The sequence below is a fragment of the Mus musculus genome, chromosome 10 (assembly GCF_000001635.26).
Source record: "Mus musculus strain C57BL/6J chromosome 10, GRCm38.p6 C57BL/6J".
NCBI classification, from domain to species: Eukaryota; Metazoa; Chordata; class Mammalia; order Rodentia; family Muridae; genus Mus; species Mus musculus.
The window spans coordinates 14,051,721-14,066,467 of NC_000076.6; the positions used below are offsets into that span (position 1 = coordinate 14,051,721).

Sequence of the window (14,747 nt, forward strand, 5' to 3'; positions counted from 1 at the left end):
GGGCGGCCTAAACAGAGTCTGGACTATCAAAGTGAGCTGTTGTATCTTATAAAGGCATTGGGTAATGCCTGGGGCATACGTGTGAGTCTACATGTCAAGACCCAGACTGAAGGCAAGTGGACCCTCCTCTTGGCTAGGAATTAGCATCTGTCTCCAGATCTTCAGTGTTTCAGGCTCGCTGAAGTTGTTCCTTCTTGGTTTAGTTTTGTATTTAATTTCTTTCCTTCTCTTCTCTTCTCTTCTCTTCTCTTCTCTTCTCTTCTCTTCTCTTCTCTTCTCTTCTCTTCTCTTCTCTTCTCTTCTCTCCTCTCCTCTCCTCTCCTCTCCTCTCCTCTCCTCTCCTCTCCTCTCCTCTCCTCTCCTCTCCTCTCCTCTCCTCTCCTCTCCTCTCCTCTCCTCTCCTCTCCTCTCCTCTCCTCTCCTCTCCTCTCCTCTCCTCTTCTCTTCTCTTCTCTTCTCTCTTTTTCCTGACACTTCTTAAGACTTAAGAGCAAGATACTTAGAAAAATAGTAACTTGTAAAAGACATCTGCTCTTTTTATATTCTTCAGACACCAGGCTCATATGCAATGCTCTAAGGTCTAAAGGAACACATGCACGCCCCTGAATTTTCAACCCCGTGAATAATAACAAGGTTTTCAGTGAGCACCACCAGTTAGAACAAACCATCAGAGGGTAATGTGTTTTTCAGTTGGAGTAGTTTCTTGTTGAACTTTTTCGATGTGACAGCTTCTTTGCTTTGAAATGACTTTCAAGATGAGAACATGATAGGGCCCAGCGCATTGGTTTGTCTTGGTGCTGAGGCACCTTAAGGTGCTTGGCATGAGAACTTTCTCTCAGACTTTCTTTCGTTCAGACCGTGGCCTGTCACTGCTATCTTTATACCAGGCTTAGGACTAACCTACTCCAGAGAAATAGTTCTTTAGCCGGGCGCTCTGGGCTCCCCTCTTTGTCTCAAATATTATCTTAAACATTAATAACGCTGGTTAGATTTTCCAATGGAAGTGGTTGTTATTGCGTGTATTTAAAATGCTGCCTTAGAGCAGGGACTTATGTGGATGCTCTTTTCAGTTTGGAAATATCTGGTGGAAGGAAAGCCACCACTGCTTGAACTTCTCTATGTATGGTTACCACAGTTCTGTGTGATTTCTTACCGGTTCCTTTCATGGCTGAACAGCGTATTCCTTTGATTAAAGGCTTGCCGAGGTCCATAAATCAATATTAGTGGTTAGCTAATTGTTGAGAATTTGAAGTTTTACTTTAACACAATCAAGTCATAATTATTTCTTCACTGTGGCCAAAATTTAATCTTGTAAAATCTTGTTAGGACTTTGTTATTTTCTTCCCTCAGGTCTTTCCATTAAAGACTTCTCAACATGGGAAACTGAAAAATGTTGAAATCACTTCCATCTTGGAAAGAAAAAAAAAAAAAAGCAAGTGATAAAACAGGCCCTAGGGCTTTCCCAGCTACCACACTGCTGGTTCCTAACACGCCATATTCTTGACCACCTAAGTTGATATCGCAATAACTTCCTACTTCTGCAGCTCAGCTACACGGGCACGTGGCAGCTGGAGATTGATGTCAGCGGATTCGGATTTGTATTCATGATCGCTGACTCTCCCTCCTTTGTTTCTGGAGCTCTATGCCTCTTACACATACCTGTCTTCATTATGAATTAAACCAAATTTCAGCCCCCAGAAGGACCTCTCACAGCCTGCCGTTTCTGAAGTGTTCTCCCAGGGCCCATTGTTCTGAGCCTCGCTCTGTGCAGCTGGATTTTCATGTTGTATATGTACACATATCCGCCGTGTTCCATACCCAGAAGTGCAGCTGCTCCCTTTGGACATTTCTACCTCAGATATGCCCGAGGGCACATCAGTGTGAGTTTGTTTCCCAACTGAACAGACTTCCTTTCACACTGGGTTTTCTCTCTGTCTCTCTGACAACCGTGGGCTGATGAATGCTAAGAGTCTCCTCTCTCAGACCTCTCCTGACACTAGCCATCTACCCCTCCTTGGACCCTACAGTGACATGAAAGCCTGTACTTCTCATACTTACTCTGATTATGTGATTTTTTTTTGAGGTCAAAGATAATTCTTGTAACCTTTCAATATCATAGCACAGTGCGTAAAAGACTAACAGATGACAGAAATAGTCAGGTATAGAGACTGGAATAGTTAGATATTAAAGTAGTGCCTAATATATATTCTACATAATATATATTACACCATGCATTATATTATACATCATAATATATACTATATATTATGCATTATATTATATATTCTATGTTTATTCTATATTCTAAATTATACATTTTACATTATATATCCTATATTATACATTATACATATATCACATCATATGTCATGTTATATATCATGTTATACATTATACATTATATATTATATATTCCATATTTACTTTATATTCTATATGTTACATAAAATGGTATCTAATATATTGCATGTTACATATATACACACACATATTATAGATATATAACTCATAAATACATCAAACATATATAAATTATACATATAAACCACATACACACATCATCATCATCATCAAGGCTCTTTAGTTAAATGTAGCCTGTAGAACTTTGGGAGAGTGTCCTCTGGCCTTTATGGGCTTGAATGGAGACCTGTGATGGGATGATAGCAGCAGGCAGTTTTCATTTGATTCTCTCCAGGCCCTTTGTAAAACCAGTGCCTGGAGAAAGCAGAAGCCAACCAGTTGCTTCATTTTGCTGAGCCGCCTGCGCTGTACACTCCCTCCCCGTTTGGCCTACATTCTCTTGTGCATTAGGATCGGGGAGGGGGCACCCATCCTTCCATTGTGTAGAAGAAAGTATTTGGAGGAAAACTCAAGTTTCATCAAGAGGCCATTCCAGGTCCAGATAGCACTCGGTGTGTGTGGCTATCCTCACTTTAGGTCAGCTTGAAATCCAGTCCTGTTAAATTCATCTTTTTTGTGTGAATGGTTTCATCACAGTTGCTGTACATTGCAGCAACTCCAGGAGAGAATTGTTATTGGGGTCCTCAGAATGTCACAGAGATTAAAATAGGAATCAAATTGTATTTCTTCAGCAGTAAAATTTGTTAAGCATTCAGATAATAAAGCCATGTCTTTTCTGGTTTTATAAAAAGTAAAAGCCATCAGTCCTCATTGGTTGGATGTAGCCTGTTCAGACTACGTGAACCCAGTATCTAGTTATAATGCATTAATCTGAGCTAATTTTAAAAATATGAAGCCTTAGCTATGAAGAGTCAGCTGTAGTTAGGGTGGAATTCTTGGAGCTTGGATGTGGAGAGGGTGCAAAGTGCCCTTATGTAACCGTCTTTCCCTTTTGGCATCCATAATAACAAGAAACTCACTTCCCGAGGTCATCTCACGTTGAGCAAAAGAGAAAAAAAAATTAAATACATGAGTAAAAATTCCATTTGGCTTTTTGAATATCTCCAAACTTTACATGGATCTGCAACTTGGATGGTTTTTGAGTCTTGATACTGGCTTGGCTGTCTTTTATGAGGAACAACAAACAAAACATCCTGTTTTTCGAACAGTCAGTACAAGTCCCAGGAGAATAATCACAGAAATAGCGAGGGTTCTTCCTATATCAGTTAGAAGCTTTAAAATTTCCATTACTGTTATGTTTTTCTTCTAAGCCCTCTTCAGGAGTGACTAAAACAAAATCGCTTGTGACCTTGGGACCTGGAGTTCTGCTTAGTGCTGGCTGCCCACTGTCACTGTAATAGTGATCACTATAAATGGTAAATATTTGTCAACTTGTGTTTTCTGTCCTCTTCCCTCTAGCAGCTTCATGTTTTGTAGGCTTACCACAACTTCTTTAAATGCTTGCTTATGTCAACATCAGTGAAAGTGGAAGAGAAAAGAGATTTTGAAAGGATCGTAATACAGCTTTAGGATTGATGCAGGGGCCAGGACGGTGATTCAGAGGCTGAAAATAGCTCTTCATTTTATGCAATCAAGTAAAACACTGTACCTTGGCATCCCCACACCGGATTAGCAAGGAGTTGGAAGTTATTCCTCCCTCAGCATGCCATTAGGGATGACAGGCGGAGCTATGATAAACTGCTTGTTTAATGGAGCTTATGCTGCTGGCCTCACAGCCGTGATGTACAGGCCCGATTAGCGCTGAGTGACCTCAACTCGCATACATTTCCTCTCGAAAGAGACCTGACAGGCCCTCTCTGTTCTAATGAGCCTCTCACAGGGGATCCACCCACTTTAAGGTTGCAAGAGTCTCTGCTGTTTGTTCTGTCTGAAAGGATCTTGAAGGGTGGCAGCCTTCATCCTTCACATACCAAGACCATGGAAAGGAAGTTTTTTTTTTTCTTTCTTTCTTTCATAGGTTTGTAGTGCATGCATGTTATGTGTGTATGAGTTAGAGGTCAACAGTAGGTGTTTTTCTCAGCCACTCTCCACCCTATTTTTTGAGTCAGGGTCTCACTCTGAACCCAGAGATCAACCATGAGACAAAACCAGCTAGCCAGAAGACAGAAGGCCACCCAGCAATGGGTGTCTGCCGTTATATGTGTGGAGCGCCTGGGGTTGGGTCTCAGATCTTCAAGTTTGTACTGAAAGCCCTTTTCCAGCCCAGATTGATCTGTTCACAGAACCCTAGTACTGGACAGGGGTCTGTTTCCGGTTCAGTCTCCTGTTTGCTTACCTTTAAAACTGTGAGCCGAAGTTGAGTCCCCAGCTAATTCTGTTTCTGTTGAGTAGGTCCTTCTCAAGCAGGAGCCTGTGTCATGCTTGTGAGCCAGAGTTCGAAGCCTCACCTTAAACCCTTGTTACCTAAAAGGGGACCTGCGAGCTGTGCCCTGCCAGATCATACAGCTGTCAGGTTATAATTAACATTCGAGGTGACTCTTAATTAAACAGAATTGGTGGGAAATATCTGGGAGGCTGTAGCAGCGCTACCGTGATGTTTGCATTTAAATGTTTGAGATTATTCCCCTCACTTAAAGCCCATGTTCAGATGGAGGAGGAGGGCGCCACATCTCACTTAGCTCTATTGTTTTGGACACTGGCTGCAGGCTATAGGGACCAGAGTGCTTTCAGCTTGCATTGTGGTGTCTGTCTTTCAAACAGAGAAGTTGGAGAATGTATATTCTTTTCCTTTTTTATTTCTTCAAAGAGATTAAATCACGGCTCTGACAGGAGAGGGCAGGATCTCTGAGAAGACCTCCCCAGTGCTTGGAATTCATAGATTCTACCAGGTCCCTTCCCTATTGTCCCAGGCAGTGCACTCCCCAAGAGGCTCCCAGCATCTTTGGCTGCAGGCCAGCCTCCCAGGGCCTCTGGCTTTGATGTGCAGTGCAGGCTGTCCTCTGGCCAGGTTGTTGTTGCTGTGGCCTGGGCTTCACTCACAGTGAGTGCCAGGAGGGATGTCCTGTCTGCAGTATACATTTCCATAGCCCTAGTCCTGAGGCCGAGACTCTGCCTTTGACCCACAAGGGGCTGTCCTTGACTGCTAGGCTTAGCTGTGCTTTCTTCTGGTGTCTGCTGGAGGCAGGTTTGTACCCCGCCTGTCACTTGGGAGGAAGATCCACCCCTCTGCGTGGAGGAAGACAACAAACAGCTCCTTGCCAGGTCTATTGTTAGTCAGAAGGGTTTTCTAGGCCTGGTTCAGGGAAACCAACTCAGCCAGCTGAACAGCTTCCTCTGGGGGATGCACTGTTGACCTTGTTTTAGTCTAGGCCTGGCAGCAGGATTCCCAAAGACATCAGTCTGGCAAGGGAAGTCTTACTCACCTGAACCCTGTTTCAACCACAGCTCCAAGCTCGTTGTTAGAAGCCATGCTATTGCACATAGAACCTCTTGACTTCTGGTGGTCCCCTGGGGCAGTTCTAAATGTAGGGGATACCTGAACACGGAAGATTACAGTGGTAGCTAGCCACCAAGGAGTATGGAATGGTTCTGTACGTTCCAGGACGAGCCCAAAGCTGTGCATCCTTCATGGGTGTTCAGTGAGGGAGAGTTATTACAGATGGTCTCTATTGAGAAGTGCCAGTGCAATTCAAACAGAAACTGCCTCAGAATTCTGTCTTGTCCTGATTTACATAGCAAGAGTCACTTGCTGTGTATCTCACTAGATTTGGTAATGATATTTCCCACATAGGGGAGACTGTTCTAGCAAAGCCCCACCTCCATGACAGCGATTTCTTTTTTCAAGTTTATACAGCCTCAAGATGTCATGTTTGGTTTTGTTTTTCCTCTTAAATTCTTTTTACAAGAGCTCACGGTGGGGTTTGATTTTTGGTTTTGTTTGTTTGTCTGGTCACCTCCAGTGAAACTACTTTGGTTTTGCTTTTGCTGTTGTGGGTTTAGCAAAATGAGATCGTTGAAGTTGACTTGCTCACATGACTTAGTTAAGGGAGGGTACCAGGAAGGGCTCTGAGGGTTCTGAGTAGAAAGTGGAAAGGTTTGTAGAAGGCAGGCTCCGTGGTCTTACCAGGGATCACCTGTTTGTACAGTAATCTTACGTTCTACAACTGTTCATAAGTTAGATTTCATTTAGAAGCCTTACCCTGACAACACTTTCTTACCATCAGTGAGTGCGTGAATGTCTGGGCCTTAGTGGGACTGGTGGAGGGAGATAATCCACTAGAGAAAGCTGAGTTCCAGGGCCCTACCTTGTACCAGTGTCATAATAGGTATCTTGTGATGTTCAAACCTCCGGGTTTTGAAATGACAGGATCACGTGTTGCCTAAGTTCTGATCTCTCTTGTGGGGACAGGTAGCACAGCGGAGTTTGCTAGAACAGGTGCATCTCCCGCTGGGTCAGCTGACACAGTAAGCCAGTGAATGTTGGTATGAAGCACAGTACCCGGTGGCATTCCAAGCCCAGTTCTCAGTGTTTTATTGCGGCGATAGCGTCTGCTTGTTCTATGGCCAATGGAAGTAGAATGGGGAGGTAGCTAACCTGACCTAGGGATGCTGGTGTGTCGGATCCTAGTAGTCCTTTCCCAATTGCTTCTCTTGCATTAACTGGTGGCAGTTAGGCCCCCACAGCCCCGAGGTACCTTCTTCAGAGTAGTCTCACTGGGCAAGTTTTACTTTGATAGATCTTTTCAGCTCCCTCTTGCTCTACCACTGAATTCATTGTGCAATATATACACCCTAATGTGGGCTAGCAGGAAAATGTCTCAGAGGCAGTTCAAAGAAACCCAAGGTATAATTCATTTATGATTTCATTCTGTATCTGGGTATGTTGCTTCCTATTGTCAGCCAGTGTGGGAGGAAAAGGAAGAAGGGTGCTGTCGTTGAGGGTGTTGTGTGGGTATGTGCCATCCCAAAGTACTTTACAGGAGAAGAGACATTTATTTTTGCAACCAAAGTAATATTCAGACACTAACAGAAAATTATTAATTATGCCACAGTTAAAAAGTTGTTGCCTAATGCTGTTAAATTTGTTGCCATTAAAGACAAATGTTGACCAGAGACATTGTGTATACACTGGTATCCCTGTTTAGAAAAGGAATGGATAGGTTTTGCTCCCAGGCTTACAGCTACATTCCTAACACTGTTACTGTTGCCAGTAGAGGTTACTTGCACAGGCCTTAGGCAAGCTATCCAGTCCTCAGCATAGGCTTGTAACTCTCAGACCTGAAACTATTAGGCAGAGCTGAGGTTTGCCTTCCCTGGTTAACAGTGAATTCTGGCTGGAAGTCTCCAGTGATGGGAATCTATGACTCAAAGCAGGTGTGCCCTAGTTGGCTAACTCTACCTTCTTGCTTGCCCTGGGAGCCCTTCTCCTTCATTTCTGTCTGCTTCCCATTCTACCCTAGTGCCTGTATCCTCAGCATATCTGAAGCCATTGGCAGCTGATGCTTGCTAGACTGAACTCTCCCTAGTCTCAGCAGTTATCATTCTTAGGATCCTTAGCACACATGTTAGCATTGAGCACCCACTTTTAAAAACACACACATACACTCTCTCTGTCTATCTCTGTCTCTCTGTCTTCCTCTTTCTGTGTATGTATGAGAGGTAGGAGGGAGGGAGGGAGAGAGAGAGAGAGAGAGAGAGAGAGAGAGAGAGAGAGAGAAGCACTGTTCAGTGTTCATATCATAGACTTCCTTCAGTGACTAATGGAAAATCTGGTACTTAGCACGCATTTGTAGTTGACTGGCTATTAACTAGAATCTTGCTTCTCAGACTTCGGCCCTCATCTTGGGGGCCTCATTTCAGACCTACAGGATACAGAAACACCATTTTAATTTTAAAAACTCCCGTGTTGACGGTGTTTTAGAAAGCCCTGCCAAGACCATAGACATCTTCAGCAGCCCTTCTGTTAGGAAAGTATCTGGCTATGATCGAGAACTGCTTACCTCTCCTGTACCTATGATGCAGTTAGTTTAGTCTTTCTAGACTATCAAAGTAGCATGCTCCAAGTTCAGAGATATGCTGTCTCAGAGTATAAGGGAGAAAGACAGCCAGGGACCACTTTTACACACACACACACACACACACACACACACACACACACACACACACACACACACTAGATGTGACCAGGAGATTCTGTATGAAGTCATATGAACTCTGTGTGAATGACTCAAACTATTATTTCACACAAATCATTCACATCTTTCAAATAGCCTCTTGCAGACAGCTCACACCAAGTACTAGACAGTATGATCTGCTTTCCTTAGTTCCTTCTCCTTCTCCTCCTCCTTCTCCTCCTCCTTCTCTCACCCTCCCTCCCTCTTTCCTTTCTCTCCTTTTTTTCTTTCTGTCTCAAAGTATTCACTCCCACTCAGCGTGCTATTTTGAACTCCAGGGAAGAAAATTTGTAGACATCTTGCAGTCTTTCAGGAAACATGGTTCAGATGAAATATCTGCCTTTCTCTATGTGTTTCTTCAGTAAAGCAGAGAAACATGTCACTTGTATTTCGTACTTTCACACAACTTGACACATAAAGTAGCTTTTCAAGTCAACACAGAGCCAGCCTCGGTCCTTCGGTACTCCCTCTCATAGAGGTAGTTGACCTGCTTTCTTTCCTTTTTGCGTGTTGACCTCTTACCTCTCAATATAGAGTCTGGATGTATGGACCACTTAGGCTATCTGAAATGTACGATTATTTTCAAGTATCTACATAGTAGACACTAAATCAGGGAGAATGACATAAGGTTATAATTAGCATGCGCAGCAAAATCCCAGACTGTCTTCAGTACAAAAAATAAGTTTAAAACATTTTTATTGTACGAGGATCTCATGTTGCTCAGGTTGGTCTCAAACTTGAGACGTAGCCGAGGCTGGCCTTAAACTCCTCATCTTCCTGCCTCTACCTTGTGGGTGCTGAGACTATAGGCCGATGTCACCAGGCCTGGTTGTCTTATTATTGCTTCAGGTCATTTACACTCTGCTTTCCTTGTCTTTTGAGTCCAAACCTAAATAACAGAAGAATCAGGAGGCACCAGATAAGGAAAAGAAAGGAAAATACTTTGTGCTAAGCTGTCTGAGCCATCCATTCTTGTTTTAAATGAGCTACATGGTTCTTCAGAAGGGGAAAATAAAATGGCTGATAGGGTTTCGTTTTGGAACTTGTGTTTATGAATAGTTTGATGTCAGGTTTGTCAAGAAAATTAAACCTTTTTTATTTACGATAGGACTTAAAAATACTTACCTTCGGGGGCTGGTGAGATGGCTCAGTGTGTAAGAGCACCCGACTGCTCTTCCGAAGGTCCAGAGTTCAAATCCCAGCAACCACATGGTGGCTCACAACCATCTGTAATGAGATCTGACTCCCTCTTCTGGTGTGTCTGAAGACAGCTACAGTGTACTTACATATAATAAATAAATAAATCTTTAAAAAAAAAATACTTACCTTCTATTTAATCACTGCTTCATCACCTTTAGAGATATTATTCTGGGGGGCTTAAAGAGAATTAGCACAATTAGTTGCGCGATAAGAATGCTGTATTTTTAGCAAGTGAAATGGGATCAGGGAAAGAGACAAGGAGACTAACAGAAGATGAGCATACATTAAATGCGAAAGTCATGTGTCATACACATAGAGATAATTTATAATCTAGTGTGCCTGGTTAACATGTAAACTAAAGTCCAGAAGAGATGCTTCCACTTATTATGTCTAACCATTGTATTTATTACACAGTGCAATTTTAACCATAATCTAAATGGAAGTTCTTAGAGTATGATTGAAGTGCACAGCATATAATACAGGGACTGAAGGCAGAGGAACCTGGGATAAAGCAGGCATTGCAAACACACATGAGGATCAAGGAGTGTAAGAAAAAATTCCCAGGAGCAGGAGGTTATCCCAGTGCCGGCTCAGACACACAGACACACTGCACACAGTGCTAACTGACACACAGACACACAGACACACTGCACACAGTGCTAACTGATGTGGCACAGCGTGTGCATGTTCCCCTGGGACAACATGGAACTGTGTACTTCAGTGTCAGTCACACAGTGTTACACAGTGTGAATCCAAGTTCAGTCTTCAGTATATGGATGGAGAGAATGAAAAGGGAAGAAAAGTGAAGCATGAAACCGACTCCTTAGGCTACAGTGTACACATGCAAAGCAGTCCAGCAAGCAGGGCTGAGACCACCTCCTGGCTGCTGTTATAGAGGGAAAGTTTGGTTTCCAGCACCCACAGCAGTTGGCTCACAACTGCCTATGTCTGCAGCTCTTCCCGGAGCTCTGATGGCCTCTTCTGACCTCCATTGGAATCTGCACACATATTTACATATTTAGATGCACACTGGCTTGCGAGTGCACTCCCCTTCCTGAACCACAAAGCCATATAACTATAAAACTAAAACCAGGACCTAAACATGGTCAAATTACATAAATTTTTCATTAAAGATAAAGACAATAAGATTCTTTTAAATGATAAAATAGTTTTTGTCACCATTAAAATAATAAAAGATTTTGGGGTACAACTGATATTGAATGAAGTGTTTTTTTTAAGCATCAAAGTCAGGGAATTTGCTGAATTAGAATACTTATTTATTGTTGGCTGCTTTGTAAGTACTTTAAATAATTTGGTATGCATTAAATATAAGTTCATAAAGTATTCCCACCTTTTGGTTTAATAGTATTTTGTTTTTGATAATATTTTAAGCAAAATAGCATTTTATTTCTAGTGACACATATAAGAGCATGTGAGGAAGTCCCATGTACAGGGATAATGAATGAAACGACATCATTCTAACTCTAAGAAACAATATGTGGCTGGTGAAAATGAGCTGTCTGAACACATGGAAATAAATGATTGCTTACAGATTAATAAGTAAAAAAACAAGAATGCATATACAGCACAAGGGCATTAAGTATTATGTATTCAATATGATTGTGTTGGTGCAAATAGTGGATTATTTTGTGTTTGGGTTGCAGAAGTAGGAGTGTCTTCCTGGTTCAGATACTTGCAATTTTGTTATATTTTCCTAAGGAAAACTCACATGAGTAACTAACTCAGCAGGGCGGCTGTACTAACCAAGCTGCTAGGTGTAGTGATAGTGGTGATAGAACACTGTGAAGTTGGCAATATTTGGGGTCTGTTCTCTCTCTGCACACATTTCTATCTGTGTTTCTGGTCCTTCGAGTATTGGAAGACTGCTCATGCATCTAAGGACACAGTGACTCAAGTTTACTCCTGTAAAGTGCTGTGAGCCACTTCCACGAGTGCTGTAGGAAGCCTGTATTACCCTGCCCCAGGGAGCATCCCATAAACTCACAAAACATGGTCCCTGTGTATGACCAGGGAAAGTACCCCTCAAGGCCCAGGCATGCAAGACCAGCATTGTCCATTCGTTGAATTTATTGCATATAAATAGCTGAGACAGTCCAATGGGTAACAAGCATGGTCAAGTCATAGCTAGACATAGAGCATTCGCTGGGTTAGACATTTTCTAACTTGAAACTAGTCGAAATGTTCAGATGAATTCTTCCATTCCCTGATGGGGCCAAAATACCGATGACTAAGTCACACCCCCTGCATCCCCCACCGCTAATGCCAAGTGTGGTGTGGGCAGCAGGAAAAGAAGATGGAGGGAAGGCAGTTCAGTCCCAGCCCCTTCAGCTAGTTGTAACTGTTTCTGTGGTTTGTAGTATAGGATTGCTGGGGAATGACTGTAATGCCCATGTAAAACTGCATGCATCACTGTGTATTTGTAAGGAACTGAACATTTCTGAGACAATGTCTCCTGGTTTGACCACCTTGGCTTACAGGCAACACAATTGGGTCTTCTGTGCTAATCACTGACAGCCTTGTAACCAAGTCACTCATGAGTGAATAATGTATTTTCCTTACTGCTCTTGAACTTTGACAGGAGGTAACAGTACCACTTTTAGGTGCTTTGCAAGCATTGAAAATGGCCTCTAGTCATTTGAAATCACTGCTACCCCCCAACAACAGATATAGAAAAGATGCCTGCAGCTCTGTAGGTGAAAAGGCTTTTAACATATGGGCCTAATAACTGGTTGTACTCAGAAATGTAAGACTTCTCAGGAGGCAAAAATTATATAATTTAAGGAAACCATATTCTGTCTAAGAAGTGAGCAAGACCGGAAAGGGATGTTAGACTTCTATGTCTGTACAGGTCAATTTCACACTGTACAACAAAATGAAATTAAAAACAATAACAACAAAAAGATTTTAAAGAATTTTAAGCTTGAGGGCTGGGAGGTGGCTCAGTGGGTGAGCAAACACTGAGACCTGACCTTAGATCCCCAACCATCTCCATATAAACGTAAAGCCAGGCATGCAGCTTATTTCTGTAGTGGTCGGAATACAGCTCGCGGCCTTGCCCTTGCAACTAGTCTACCTCGGCCCTGACACCCCCCCTCCCCCATTGCTGTGCGAACGTGTGCGTGCACATGTCTGCATCTGTGTGTGTGTGTGCGTTTAATCCTTGTGCTGGCATGCAGAAACAGGTGTATATTAGGGGGCCAGTCTGTCCACTTAGTGAGATCCAGGTGTAGCAAGAGACCTGTCTCAAAAGATCCAGAGAGGAAGACAGTGACATCATTTGGCTTCCACGTGTGCATATGCAGGTCCGTACACCCACACACAAATACACATGAACTCGCTACACACATGCACACACAATGAGAAGAAATTATGCAGTAAGGAAGAGAGGACTCTTCAAGTGAGTTCTGCATCATGAGGGGCGAGTCCTCGTCTGCTTTAGAAAGCGGCCAAAGGGAATGCCAAAGCTCCTGGACATGTCAGTTCCTGGCAGATAGCCACGAACTGGATCACGACCTGGGGTGTCATTGGCATTCGGATGTCGTTGAAAGGATGGCTTAACAAAAAAGGAAACACAGATACTTTCACACCTTTAGGTGTTCGAAGATAAAGAATGTGTGGAGCCATCTTGCAGTCCATCAAAGTATTTGTTGATTTAGTAAAACTAAAACACACACACACACAGATGCAGACGTGCGTGTGCACACATGTTCTCACAGGGTGGGCTGGGGGTGCAGGGCAATGGTAGAGCTTTTAGCTTGCAAGTGTAGACCCTCAAGTTGTATTCTCAATGGCACAGAGATAAATGGGCGAATCAGTTACTAACCAAAGCATATGCCATTCGTCTTGTCACACTAGTGGCAGGAACTCTGGAACAATAATAAGGACAGCTTATCTTTGCTAATGAAGAAGTCTCTTGAGTCCATGCCCAAGTAAGCTTCCTGCATAACACTCTGTGAACAGCAATAAGGCCAGAATCTGGGCACTAGGTTTTCTTAAAATTTATACATACTCTCATGGCTACTGTAAGGCTCTGCTTGGTATATGTGCTTGTTATTATTTGTGTTGCCCATTCTTAGCAATTTTTTGAGAATATCATCTAAAACCAGAAAGAGATAGCAAATAGATGTCAACATTTTTTTCTTCTAAATACTGATTAATTTCACTAATTTGTGTGGTAAGATTTGGGAAATGACTATCATAATTCCAAATTGTTCAGTAAAAATCACGTATGCATGGCGTTGGAAAATGGCTTGCACTTTGCCTAGGATGTGGTTGTGGTTATGATCTGTGACTTCCAAATCCTGGTTTGTCTACTGTAGGGAGACCTGATTCGGGATTAACTTGAAGCTGTGTAATTTTGTCACCTGCTCTTCAGCTTGATGCTCTAGTGACCACTTTAGTCTCTTTCCAGGTGAACTATTGCTCACTTTCTCTTGGCACTTCTCCTGTAACTGAGATAGCAATTTGATTTCTGGACCTAAGGACAGGTGTTGTGCTGAGAAAATGAGTGGAATGAGCTGATACTATTTATAAAATATTTATACTAAGTTATCGACGGGGCTTTGCCGGTGTGAGTGGTTGCTGAGGGAAACAAGACAGTATGCTCAGAGCGATCTGAAAAGCTGTTCTGACGAATTATTTTCGAGATGACTTGACCACCGTTATGTGTAAATAATCAGTGTAGGTGTTAGCTTCTGTCGCTTAGCAGATACTGACTGTAGCTAAGATTTAATGGCTTTCGAGAAATGCAGCCAACCACAAGAATCAATGGTGGTGGTGGTGGTGGTGGTGGGGGAGGCGTGTTATTCCAGAACAACTCTTTCCATGCTTGCTGTGTGTGATTTTAATGTTCTTGTGTCCTGTGGGTAATCATTCCCATGTGCCAGTCGGTGTTGGAAATAAACTCTTCAGTTTCACTCTGGGTGTCACATCTCTTGCCTGGGCATCCATTTTACCCCAGTTATATAAGGTAATCCAGTTACCAAATACTTT

At 42.7% G+C, this 14,747-nt stretch overlaps 1 protein-coding gene across 23 annotated transcripts in view; it reads left to right on the top strand.

Moving 5' to 3' along the window:
• The window catches only part of Hivep2 (human immunodeficiency virus type I enhancer binding protein 2), a 189,770-nt gene that overhangs the window by 90,112 nt on the left and 84,911 nt on the right, over nt 1-14,747 (top strand). Inside the window, exon 3 of one of the 23 annotated variants that reach the window (XM_030244897.1) lies at nt 14,642-14,724. The exons of the other annotated variants lie outside the window; for them this stretch is intronic. The gene's annotated coding sequence lies outside the window, so the exon portion shown is untranslated. The remainder of the gene's footprint in view (nt 1-14,641; nt 14,725-14,747) is intronic. 23 annotated transcript variants of the gene reach the window in all.